The sequence below is a fragment of the Poecilia latipinna genome, unplaced genomic scaffold, assembly GCF_001443285.1.
Source record: "Poecilia latipinna isolate Pla-1442-1.1 unplaced genomic scaffold, P_latipinna-1.0 Scaffold859, whole genome shotgun sequence".
In the NCBI taxonomy this organism is placed as follows: Eukaryota; Metazoa; Chordata; class Actinopteri; order Cyprinodontiformes; family Poeciliidae; genus Poecilia; species Poecilia latipinna.
Window position 1 is genome coordinate 107331 of NW_015113475.1, and position 11467 is coordinate 118797.

Consider the following 11467-nt stretch of genomic DNA (forward strand, 5'->3'; position numbering starts at 1 on the left):
GACCACACACTTTGCGCATTGAACCCGCCACACACGCACAGAAACACACACACACACACACAGACACAAAATCGCACTCCAACTAAAGTCACAAAGTAACAAAAAAAAGTGAACATAGAATAAAAAAACACCTTAAAGTGAACGGTTTTCGGTTAGAAAACTACTTTCAACGCGTTAAAAATAAGAGCTCTCTTTTGGACTCGGGAGGGACTGAATGTGCTCCCTGGAGGTCCCCGCATGGCCAAGGCAAAGCAGAGCCGAGCAGAAGAAGGGGAGCTCCAGCCTCAATGGACCCCCCCCCCCCTCCCCTCCTCGCTTTCGAGCCCGGTGGTAAAATCGGAACCGCGAATCCCGACTGGTTCTCACGCTTTTCAACCCGATCACACGCCAGCGTTGCGCAATCTGCACGAAAAGAAGGAGCGAAGAAGCGGCGAGGGAGGATGATAATTTTTTAAAAAGTGTGTTAGTTAAACTTCCCCTCGTTTCTCGCCCCCCCCCCCCCTCTCACTTCCCCCCCAAAAAAAGGACAACAGCCGACCGAAGATGGAGAAAGTTCCTTCATTCAACCCTCCCCTGGAGATAAAGTGCCCCGTCTGGGAGAAGAAGCGGCTCCACTTACCGTGACTGCGTCTGCTTGGCCGCATGTCCCCACGAGAGTGATGTGTATGTGCGTATCTGTGTGTGTTGTGTGTGTGTGTGATGTGTGTATGTGTGTGTGCGCACAGGACGCATGCCGACACCAGCGGTCGGAAGCGCAGCGCAACACGTCAACGCGTGTTGCTTCCATATTATGAGAGGGTGTTGGAGAGGGAGGGGGGGGGGGATTGTTAAAGCTACTGCCGGATTTAGGGGTGCACAAACATGGGGTTCGGGGACCCCTCCAAATACAAATACAACAAAAAAAAAAGATTGCTTTAAAAAATGTCTGTCTGTCTGTCTGTCTGTCTGTCTGTCTGTCTGTCTGCATGACAAAGCTTTTAATTTCTTTTCATTTTAATTTCTTTTAATTTCTAATTCACGCATTTGATTCTGCTGTGTCATGATAAAGACCCCCACTGCCCCCACCGCCTCTCCACAATTCCCCAACCCCCCCTTTTCAAAACTTTCTACACGCCCCTGTGCAAAACAAAATAGTTCATTAAAGTTCAAGAGGTCTCCATTTACCCTTTGTTACTTATCAAATCTTGAGCTAAACTAGTTTAAATAATAATAATTAAAAAAAAAAAGCTTTCAGTTGCTTCATACTCAGGTGGTTCATCTAGTATCTCATCAGGGGCGGATTAGTGCAGAAATGTTGCATATTAAAGCTGTAACCCCTCAACCCTTCGCCACAAACGCAGACACACATCAATACGTATAGAGTGCTATTCAGGACGCATCTCTGCGTCCGAGGACATGCCGGGACGTCTTTGTGTGATTTTTTTTGTTTTTGTTTTGTTTTGTTTTGTTTTTTTCCCCTCCACACCCTGAAACAAATGAATGAACCCAGCAGCAGCAGCAGCAGCAGCAGCAGCGCCGCTTCACTGCTGTTTTTAATTGAACAGATAACAACCTTGAATGGTTTTGTCTGCAGTGGAGAGGCAGCCTGGGAGATTTGTACTCCTGCTGTTGCTGCTGCTGCTGCTGCACTCCTCACACAAATGCCTCGCATCTTCTCTGCAGAGAGGCATGCAGACATCCCAAAAATAAATAAATAAATAACTAAAGAGAGAAAGGAAAGATGGAACGTGCAACACATGTAGAAGGACAGAAACACGAAGTGCTTACCAATAAGCTTCATCCAGATTGGTAAACCCAGGGTTTCCCCCCCACCACCAAACAGCTGCTGGGATCTGCCTCTTCATTTCAGGATTTGCATCTTTCTGTCTTTCTATCTTACCACTCCCCCCATCGCCCCCCTGCATCCTTTCTCTGCTCTCCCCTTGTTTCTACTCTGAATCCTTTAAGTCTGATCAATGGGCAGCCGGTGAAGCAAGCTCTGCTGCCTCCACCTCCCTCAGATTTGTGTGTTTGAGAGAGGAGGCTTCCAACCCACACAGCACTCTCCGGAGCTCTCAGCCTCCACAGTTGACCACTCCACACACCCCCCTCCCCCTCCACCGCTCCACCACCCCCCTCCTTCACCCCCTACGCATCACTTGTGTGCGTCTACACCTACACAGAGTAGTGCCATTAGAACTGAAGTGCACATTTTTCCCTCCACCTGAAGTTGATTCTTTATTTTTGAACGCGCGTCTTAGAGGCAAAGCATCCTCCGCAAAAAAAAAAAAAAGGAAAAAAAAAAGGAAGCTCTGAACACCTGTGACTCATGTCTGATCCCGCAGAGCAGCTTCTGGACGTTAGTTAGTGAGCAAGAATAATAATTTAAAAAAAAAAGAAAAGAAAAAACGGCCAACTTTGGCGAGCTTATTTTAAATGAGGCGCATTAGAGCAAAGCCGCACTGCAACGCGGTTATAAATAGGGATCTAAATGCATCCTGCAGGAGCCGACAGATGAGGATAAACGCACGGATTCAATTCTAATAACTGACCCCCGGCACCACGCAGGGATTTCAAGCGACAAAGAGGGATGGACTGTGAAAAGGGGAGTGGGGAGTGGGGGGGGGGGGGGGAGGAGAACAAGGACTCTCTTGCAGCTTCAAGATGAAACCGAAATAGCCGTAATGAGCACAGAGTGGCATCATGAGAGGGGCACGGCTGGCTGACAGATGTCATTCAAAAAGCGCGATAATTACCAGGCAGACGCAGAGACGTCGCTGAAATAAATGCGAAAACGAGCGTGGAGGTGGTTGCTATTTAGTGGCGGGGAGAGCTTTCAAAGTTCTTGTGCAAAATAATCGCAAAGAAAGGGCGATCACAGTGGAGGGTTTTCGATATATGGACTGTATGGGCGGTTGCCCTGAGTGATATCAGAAAGGGGGTGGAAAGGTACCAGATTAAAAACAGTTTGTTTGGGTCTGACAGAGAAGTTGGTTTGCTTCAAGACCCAAACTGACAGAGATGTTGCCCTCAAATAAAATCCAGAAGTCCTTGAAAGAAAGTCAATGTCACTTTTATTTATAGTAAGATGACAAAAAAAAAAGCAATTAGATAAATTCTGTTTGTTTCATTGTACCATACATACAGTGAAACATATGGTGGCAGCATCATGCTCTGGGGATTTAGGGATGCTGCACAGAGTAAATATACAGGAAAATCTGAAAGTGTTGAGAAACTTCATATCAAAGGATGACCCAGTCAAAGTCCGGACCTAAAATCCAACTGAGAAACCGCGGATGTTCACCCAGCCTGACTGCGCTCGAGACATTTTGCAAAAGAGAAGCACAGGCGGAACATGACCCCTCACTTCTGTCCCGCTGTCAAACTTCCACTTGCAGTTGACACTTTTAAGTCAATCTTTCTCATCCTCAGTTTTATTTATTTATTTATTTATTTTTTTAGAAGAAACAACAAATGATGGTAATAAATCCTCTCATTTCAAACTAATTCCTGCTGGTCTGTCGCGCTGCCATAATGGAGACAAACGCTCCGTGTGTGGGCTTGACTGGCAGCGCCTGCGTCCTCACCAGACACACGCAGGAGGAGAACCGGGCGTGTCGACAGGTACCGCTCTAATCAATCACAGTGGAAGCCAAGAGAGGGATGCCAACACCTGCGTCAGTCACGAGACACAAGCTCACAAGACGCAGCTCAATCGGAACAGAATAATAACGTGAGATTTCTCTAATAGGCGACGTGAGCGCAGACGGTGTGAAGTGCTGCTGCATAAAAGTGTTCTATTGGTTGAAAAAGAAAAAAGAAAAAGAGATGAACGTGAAAGTCTGCTGTGGATATTTGAAGTAAACGACGATTAGAGGTGAAAACATGCTATGCAACAATTTGAAGGAGGCAGAGTGATGAACTGTTGGGAAGCTGTGATAACACACAACTCCCACACTGAGATTCACTTCACTGACCAATCTGCGAACAAGTAATTGGCTTGAATTTGTGATTCAATAAAATAAATTATGAAAACGTGAAACTTCATCACAAAGTTTTTTTTTTTTTAATTATTATTTCCAACTGAAATGATTGAAGTCCCGCAAGTAATAGAGTTAGTAATAGAGTTACGGTGGCAAATTACTGCTTTTGTTTCAGTAAGTTGATGAAAAATTATCATCAAGTGGATGAAAGAGTGGAAACTGTCAGTTATGAAATGATAATCAAATCCTTCCCTCTCTGATAACTCGTCATGAGATTTTGAAATTGCTGTGAAGGAATTTAAGATCATGATGGAGCATTTCAGTGGAACAGACTTTGACTAGGCCACTGCAAAACCTTCATTTTGATCAGCAGTTTGATTGGTGGTTTGCTGCTGTTGGTTGGAAATTTGATGAATTTGTATGTTTTTTTTTTCTCCTTTTTTTATTGGACTGATTTGATGCTTTTCTTTTTGAGGCATCTTGTACTTAAGCAAGTAATGTAGTTAATAAGAAATAGTTCACAATAATTTGTAAAGCGGTTGATGTGAAACGCAGATTTAAAAACCCACACAAAAGGCTCTCCATTCTTTGTGAGGAAAACTTGAAATATCAGTATCCAGTACTTATTTTATCTACTGTAAATTCAGGCTAATCCTGAATGTAATTTCTTTAATATTTTCTCTTACATCTCACAGAAAAACAGTGATATCTCCTTTGTGGTAATTAGATTGGTAATTAGGCTATATGGGCAGTTCCCCAGAGTGGCATTAAATAAGAGGGCTTATGGATACCAGATAAAAATATAATGCAATTATCTGCCCGTTTTCCAACTTTTATGAGTGTGAGAATATGAATGTTATTTTATGCTTTATACAGACTTTCAGTACATTTTATTTTGCACCAGAATTGAGACGACTTCTTGCATTTTGATCAGTTGTGGTTTCGGCCAAAGGAAAAGCTCGTCCAGGGTGCCATTTATGTAAGACTGGGTAATGCGTTTTCTTCATTCTTCTTCTGTCTGTTTACATTTGGACTGTGGAACTTAAGAATTTCGCTGTTGTCTTCCTCCCCTGCTGGGCTGCCGCAATGAAAGCCCTCTGTGGCTCTAATCTCTTCGAAACACAAAGTTTCTCACAAACAGAATTTTCTTCAAAAATCCTGATGTAATCATGTGTCCCTTGCTTGTGTGAAGGCACTCATTTTCCGTTGGCTGGTTAGTTCTGTGAGCTGCCTGTCTGAGCGACAGTCATTTACATAGGTAATGGTAGGGGTAGTGCTCAAAAATGTGCGTGGGTGGAAAAGATACAATCCTCTACCAGCATTCAAAACCAACCAGGAGGAGAGAGAGAGCTGCATGCACAGAGGGAAGGAAGACAGAAAAGAAGATGTAGGTATCACGCTCCTGAAGCACTCGGAAATGATGGGTAATTACATTTCAAATTACCAATGGGAGCAAGAGCAAACTCGGTTGCTTTGGTGTGCAGGGAAATTCATCAAGAGTGCTGAAATCAGTGCGCAAGGGGTAATTTCCAGAATTTGTGCGTTCAGGCGATGTTGATTTGCATAGATGGGGGATGAGGGTCAGCTCAGCAGAAAACAAAACAGATGTATTTTGTATCTCATATCGAATATCTTTAGTCTGGAGATGTTGGATGAAAACCCAAAAGACACAGAGATATTTCAGTCAATGTCTCTCTAAAGAGACATTCATCTTCGTTAAGCCTCACGGGATTACACATAATAATCACATCGTGTTGCGCAACGTTGGAAATTCAAAAGTTGGGTTTTGAGATTTTGAGCTGCTGTCAAAGCAGACATCTGCAGAGAAATCAAATCCGTCATCACTCATTGGGTCACTCCAGGTCATTCTGGGTGATCTCAAGGATCTCCTACGCCAAATATATATATAAAGTCCTCCTGAAGTTCTTTGGGTCCAGAGTTTGCAGAATTAAACTGCAGCAGAAGACCAAAGCTGTGAGCCAAAGTCGAGAAACTGAGGCTACATTTTGGCTTGTGGACTTAAGGATATATTACCATTTCTTTCTGGGAGAGTACTAACCACCCATGTTTGAGTAGGTACATGAAGCTAGATCAGCTCCCGTCGAGAACTGAAAAAAAAAATCAATGCTTTATTGCTTCAAGTTGAAGATATACCCTGCTTTATCAAGCTAGTTTTCATCAGAGTCTACACAGTTTTTGTTTGACTAAAATGTGACGATGTCCCATTTTGGAATCAGAGATTTGTGGAATCGACAAATTTGTGTTGTGTCAACAGAAACTAAAGTCTCTGAGGTTTCTGAAACCTTGATGGCGATGTTAAGAATAGAAGCAGTTTGGAAGACTGAGGGGAGTCCAACATAGTAGTAGCAAGACTTTGCTAATAAAGTAGCTGTTGAGTGTATAAGACGATGAATCCAACAGTTACTTTCACTTGAGCAATTTGCAAAAGTATGAATGCAGGATAAAATGTGACAGAAATCTTGTTCTACTAAATTTTCAATGCATCCTGTCAACACCGGACTGTATTCCTGCAGCAGACCTACTTGCATGATTTGACAGAAGGTTAGAGAAATGCCTATGCAATAAACAACAGCTCATGCTTTTTCAAATAGGTGCAAAACCGTATACGTTGGTCTCTGGCTGTGTACCAGCGAGTTGAACTGGATGTACAGCTCTTATGTACATTTATCTTTTTCCTCCTTCGTATTTGACTCGTCTGACTGTTGCTATGAAATGTGGTGTGGGACAAAAGGAGACCCAGAAACTCTCTGACCTCTTAGAGAGGCCTCTCTCTCTCTCTCTCTCTCCTTCTCTTCTCACCCTATTTGTATCCTTTTCTTTCCTCCTCCATTCAAAGCTTGTTTTTCCCTTTCTGCCTCCCTTGCTTTTTCTCTGTCTCTCACTCCTTCTTTCACTCTGTCAGGCTGCTGTACTTTGATGTGGTGCTGGCCCAGGTACTCTCGCCTGGCCTCCTCCTTCACATGCACACATACACACACACACACGCAATTTTTCTCCAAGAACAACACAAGCCAATGCGTGCGCGGCCTGAAACACACAGCCAGGCTCTCTCTCTCACAAACAGGAATGTGTGGGAATCTCCCCTCTGGCTACCTCTGTAACCTGCATCTGAAGCTGGTAAGGGGCCAAGAAGGCAACAGACCCATGAGACTGAATGCAAATAGCGGGGAAGCTAGTAGGTTGCCTGGCTGAGATCAAAGATCCCCTCCGCATAGCTCAACTCTACTAGACATGCATGAACAACACTGGCTTCCACACATGCTTTATGCGTGTGTGTGTGTGTATTTGTTTTTCTAGGTGTGGGACATGCGTGCACGTGCAAGCTAGCCTGGTGTGTTTGCATGTGGGCAAGCAGGATTGTGGGGGCTGCCGGTGTGACAGAGGTTGGGATTCGTTTTAGCAGCTCTGATACTTTCAAGGAATTTCTGCTTTGGGCAAATGAGTCAGACTGATTATATGATTACTGACCTTGGTGCAAGCAGCTTCAGACGCTAGCAGGTAAATAAATATGATTAGCCAAACTTTTTGCATCCTGTGTTGGTAATGCAACCAACAGATCTTAGCTTTTGTCGGGGTTTGCAGACTAAAAGGGTGTAAAGTTGTTCTCTGTGTCTGGATAGGAGTGTACCTTGAGATGGACTGTCCTCCATATCCTTACCTTCATGTGTGCACTGTGTCCAACTTATGATGGTTATTTCCAGAAGAATAATGCACTAGACCACAAAGTATCTTAAACTGGTCTCTTGAACGCAACAGTATGTTCACTGTACTCCAATGGCAATCAATGCAATCATTGATGTGCAGCAAACAAATCTACGTTGTGATGCGATCATGTCGATGTAGACCGAAGATGCTTGAAATTAAGTCTCTACTGATACATGTACAAACATTGTCCTATGTCCAAGTCTTCTGCTATGCCAAACTTGATGTTGCAGTTGATTTGCAGGAGCTGGAAGACCACAGCAACCACCAAAGGCTGTCTGTCCATGTAGAAAGTAGATGAGTTCACCCTACAATTGGTGGATTGCTAGTTCGATTCCTGTTCTGCTGGTCTTGTTCAGGAGCACCAGTGGTGCAAAATGACTGCTTACATTTGTCAGACTGCCCAAAATTCTATTAAAATTTAAATGTTGATGAACTTTGGGGATACAAGAGGTCTGGGCAGCAACCAATTTGTTTATTTAAGGACACACCTTAATTAATATCCAAACAAATATTTGAATTCTAGAGAATTTGCCTTGTGACGATTCTTTGGAAACAGAACCAGTCAAGATAAAACAAGAAACAAGACAGAACATGGCTGGAGGAAATTAATGCCAACAAAAGCTGAAATAGCATAGGTGATTAATTCATCAAAGATCAGAACTTTAAAAAGTTTTGACTGTTAGCCAAGAAACTCAAAAACATCTTAAGTCCCAAGTGGAGATGTAGAAGGCTTGGTTTGTTTTGGTTTTTCACTTGTTCATTCATCAACTTTATCAAAGTGAAAAAGCTTAGGTTAAAAAAAATGAGCAGAATGAAAACAATCCAGACTATCTTTGGAGGAGATTTTGTTGAAATCAGCAAACGTATTTAAAATTGGCAGCCTGTGACTAAGTACATGTGCCAAAAAAGGGGGAGAGAAAAGTTCTGCTTTTAATTGGATTTAAGTGCACCAAAAGGAAGAATGAGTTCTAGTGCATAAAAGAGAGTTAATTGAAAAGCAGGGTACAATTAAGTTGTGCTGTGATGATAGACTATGAGGACACAGGCACTTAACAAACAAACTGCAACGCGCGCAAAATCAATTGACGTCAAGAAATATGTCTTGAGATTTTTTAGAATGCAGTTCAGCAGCTTTTAATAAACACATTCCAGTGGAGTTAAGACAGGTGCAAGCAGGGCGAGAACTTTAAATATACAGCCAAAACTATAGCACGGTAGTTTTAATCAAAACATATTAATTTTTTGGGAACGGCCCAGTCAAAGTCCAGACCAAATCTGATTTAAAATTTGTGGCAGGAAATTGACTTCATATGAGTGGTAATTTTGATGTGCTTTGATGTGAGGGTGTTAAATTGGAGTAGTTGTCGGAGCACCAGCAGCGGACTTAAACCAGAATGCAGTGGTTTCATGTTTTGGTTGCATCTTGAATTAGTTTTATAAGCAGCCAGTGGGGAGTTGGCGTCCCCTTGTGTTGAGTAAGGGCACCAGGTTAACTCCCACTTCCTCTTCTTCTACCCCTCCCTATGGCTGAAGGAATTTCCTGGATTTTGATTGGTTTTCAGGAGGCTTGGCTGTTCGTCAATCAGAACCATCTGGTGCCAATTAACTCGAGGTCAGGTGGCTGAGGTACATTTTCACCTCTTAGCCGCTACAAAGAGCGCATCAATTAACTTACATTCAACTGGGAAATTAAAAAAATATATATATCGAAGAGAAAATGGAGCGCTAAGGTAGCGAGTCGCATTTAGGTAGCGACTAAAAGATTTGTGAACGGCTTGTTTAGTTCAACTTCCGGTGCGGCAGGAAGTCGTTTCCACACAGAAGGGTACCAGACGGAGGCTGCACCCTACATGCTCTGCCCCCTACTGTAAATGGTGTTAAGGTAAGGTCACAATTGCTTTTCAGTGGTTCCCAAACTTTTTCTCCTGGGCCCCCCCAGTGGTTTCCAAACTATTTCTACTACTACTTAATGAAGAATGTACGAGACACACAAGAAATATAAGTTGTGTGCAAATTCTTTTTTCTTTTTAAAGACAAAAATAAATTAATTAAATAACTAACTAATATCTGCAAATAACAAATTGAGGCAGAAGGAACAATTTTCAAAATAAGTGTTACCAATTTAAAATGCATGAAACTAATACTTACAGAAAGCAATGTATTATGTTAAAGAGAGTAAAGAAGTTCCAGTGACAACATTACTGCACATATTGTGTCACTTGACCTTCAAATGGCTCAGCAGATAGAAATACCATCAGAACAGCAAAGCTTGTGAGCAAACAAGAAGTTTCACTTTGACATAAACTACATTTTTGTGTCTGTCTGGTGCATTTTTGGTTAAAACGATTGCTCTCCATTACTCAGAGTAGGTAGAATATTTAGGAAGAGTAGCAATACTTCATGATAATATTACTCAGAGTAAGAATCAAAAAGTATGGCGTAGTGAAATTAACTAGTTACTAGCCACTTTTGCTGTCATCTGACTGGTTTTGATTTGAATTACCTTGTTTTTTTTGTCTAATATTTAGTTGCATATAATTTTAGTATAGTATAGTGGTTGTGTTGGGCAAGTTGTTTAGTGAATAATAAATGTTGTTTTGGTTGAATATTATAGGAATATATGTCTCTGCTGGACTATCTCGAGCGCAAGACTTGAAAACACCAAATTAAATTATGATTATTTTTATTCCATAGCAAATATGAGCATTAAAATGTGTGTGTCCTCGATTTTAAATATATTTTCTCTTTTTTGAGAATGAAAATTTGATTTGATGAAAAATATCATTTTACAATCACACGTTTTCTCTGCGAAAGCAACAACATAGCCACTGTGTTTTATCATTTTCAACTTAAGACAGGTTTATTTAAGCACTTGTGATATTAAAAGCTTCCTTTAATCCTTTTTAGTTGGCATTACATGTTGGCATGTCGCCAATTTAAACATGGCCAAAAACGATATAAGAACAAACAAAATGATGTACATACAAAGGTTATTGTAGAATATACAAATATTATTAGAGAAATAATAAACAAAATGGCTTTTTTAAATCTTTCACCTCAGATAATATTTGTGGAGTCAGTTGGCTGCAAGCTGTCTCACTCACCATCATGGTGTCTTTAAAATAGCTTACAGCTTTAGGAACCATTTTTAACCCTACAAAATATGTTTATGTTTGGTAAAATTTATTTGCTAATCAGCTTAGATTGGAAAGTTTATTGATGTAGGACTTCAGTGGGGAAGTGTGTGTGTGTGTGTGTGTGTGTGCGCGCGTGTGCGAAGGTGGGGCTGGGCTGATGGAGACGAATAACCAAAACTTTCAGTCTCTCGCCTGCAGCTGTAACTGTAATACAAGTATGAAGTATACAATATTCTAAAGCAGTGGTTCCCAAACTTTTTCTTCTGCGCCCCCCCGGTGGTTTCCAAACATTTTTTCCCCCCCCCCCCATGGATTACAAATGGCTGTCTGGTTGAAACGATGCGTGTGAGGGGGGGAATTCTTAGAAACTCTCTGTCTCTAAGAAGAACGGGTGGGGGACTCGACTTTTTGGGGGGCAAAATGAATGTACGTAGCTGAACATAGACAACAACATCGGTAGCCTACAGGCTACTTGTTAAGCTTAAGGTTCTGTATTGATATTAGCTACATGGGCGTAGGGACGGTAGGGACATGTCCCGACCAATATTCACGGGATATGAAAAAGTCCCGACCAATTTTTGCCATATTGGCTCAAAGAACGTGGATCTACGATCTTTGATTAGCAGCAACAGGCGGTGCGCG

General features: G+C 41.9%; 1 long non-coding RNA gene across 1 annotated transcript in view; it reads right to left on the bottom strand.

The window, feature by feature from the left end:
- The window catches only part of LOC106956953 (uncharacterized), a 12358-nt gene extending 10286 nt beyond the window's left edge, over nt 1-2072 (bottom strand). The window contains exon 1 of the long non-coding RNA XR_001426862.1: nt 1768-2072. This is a non-coding gene — a long non-coding RNA (uncharacterized LOC106956953). The remainder of the gene's footprint in view (nt 1-1767) is intronic.
- Between the last annotated feature and the right edge of the window lie 9395 nt (nt 2073-11467).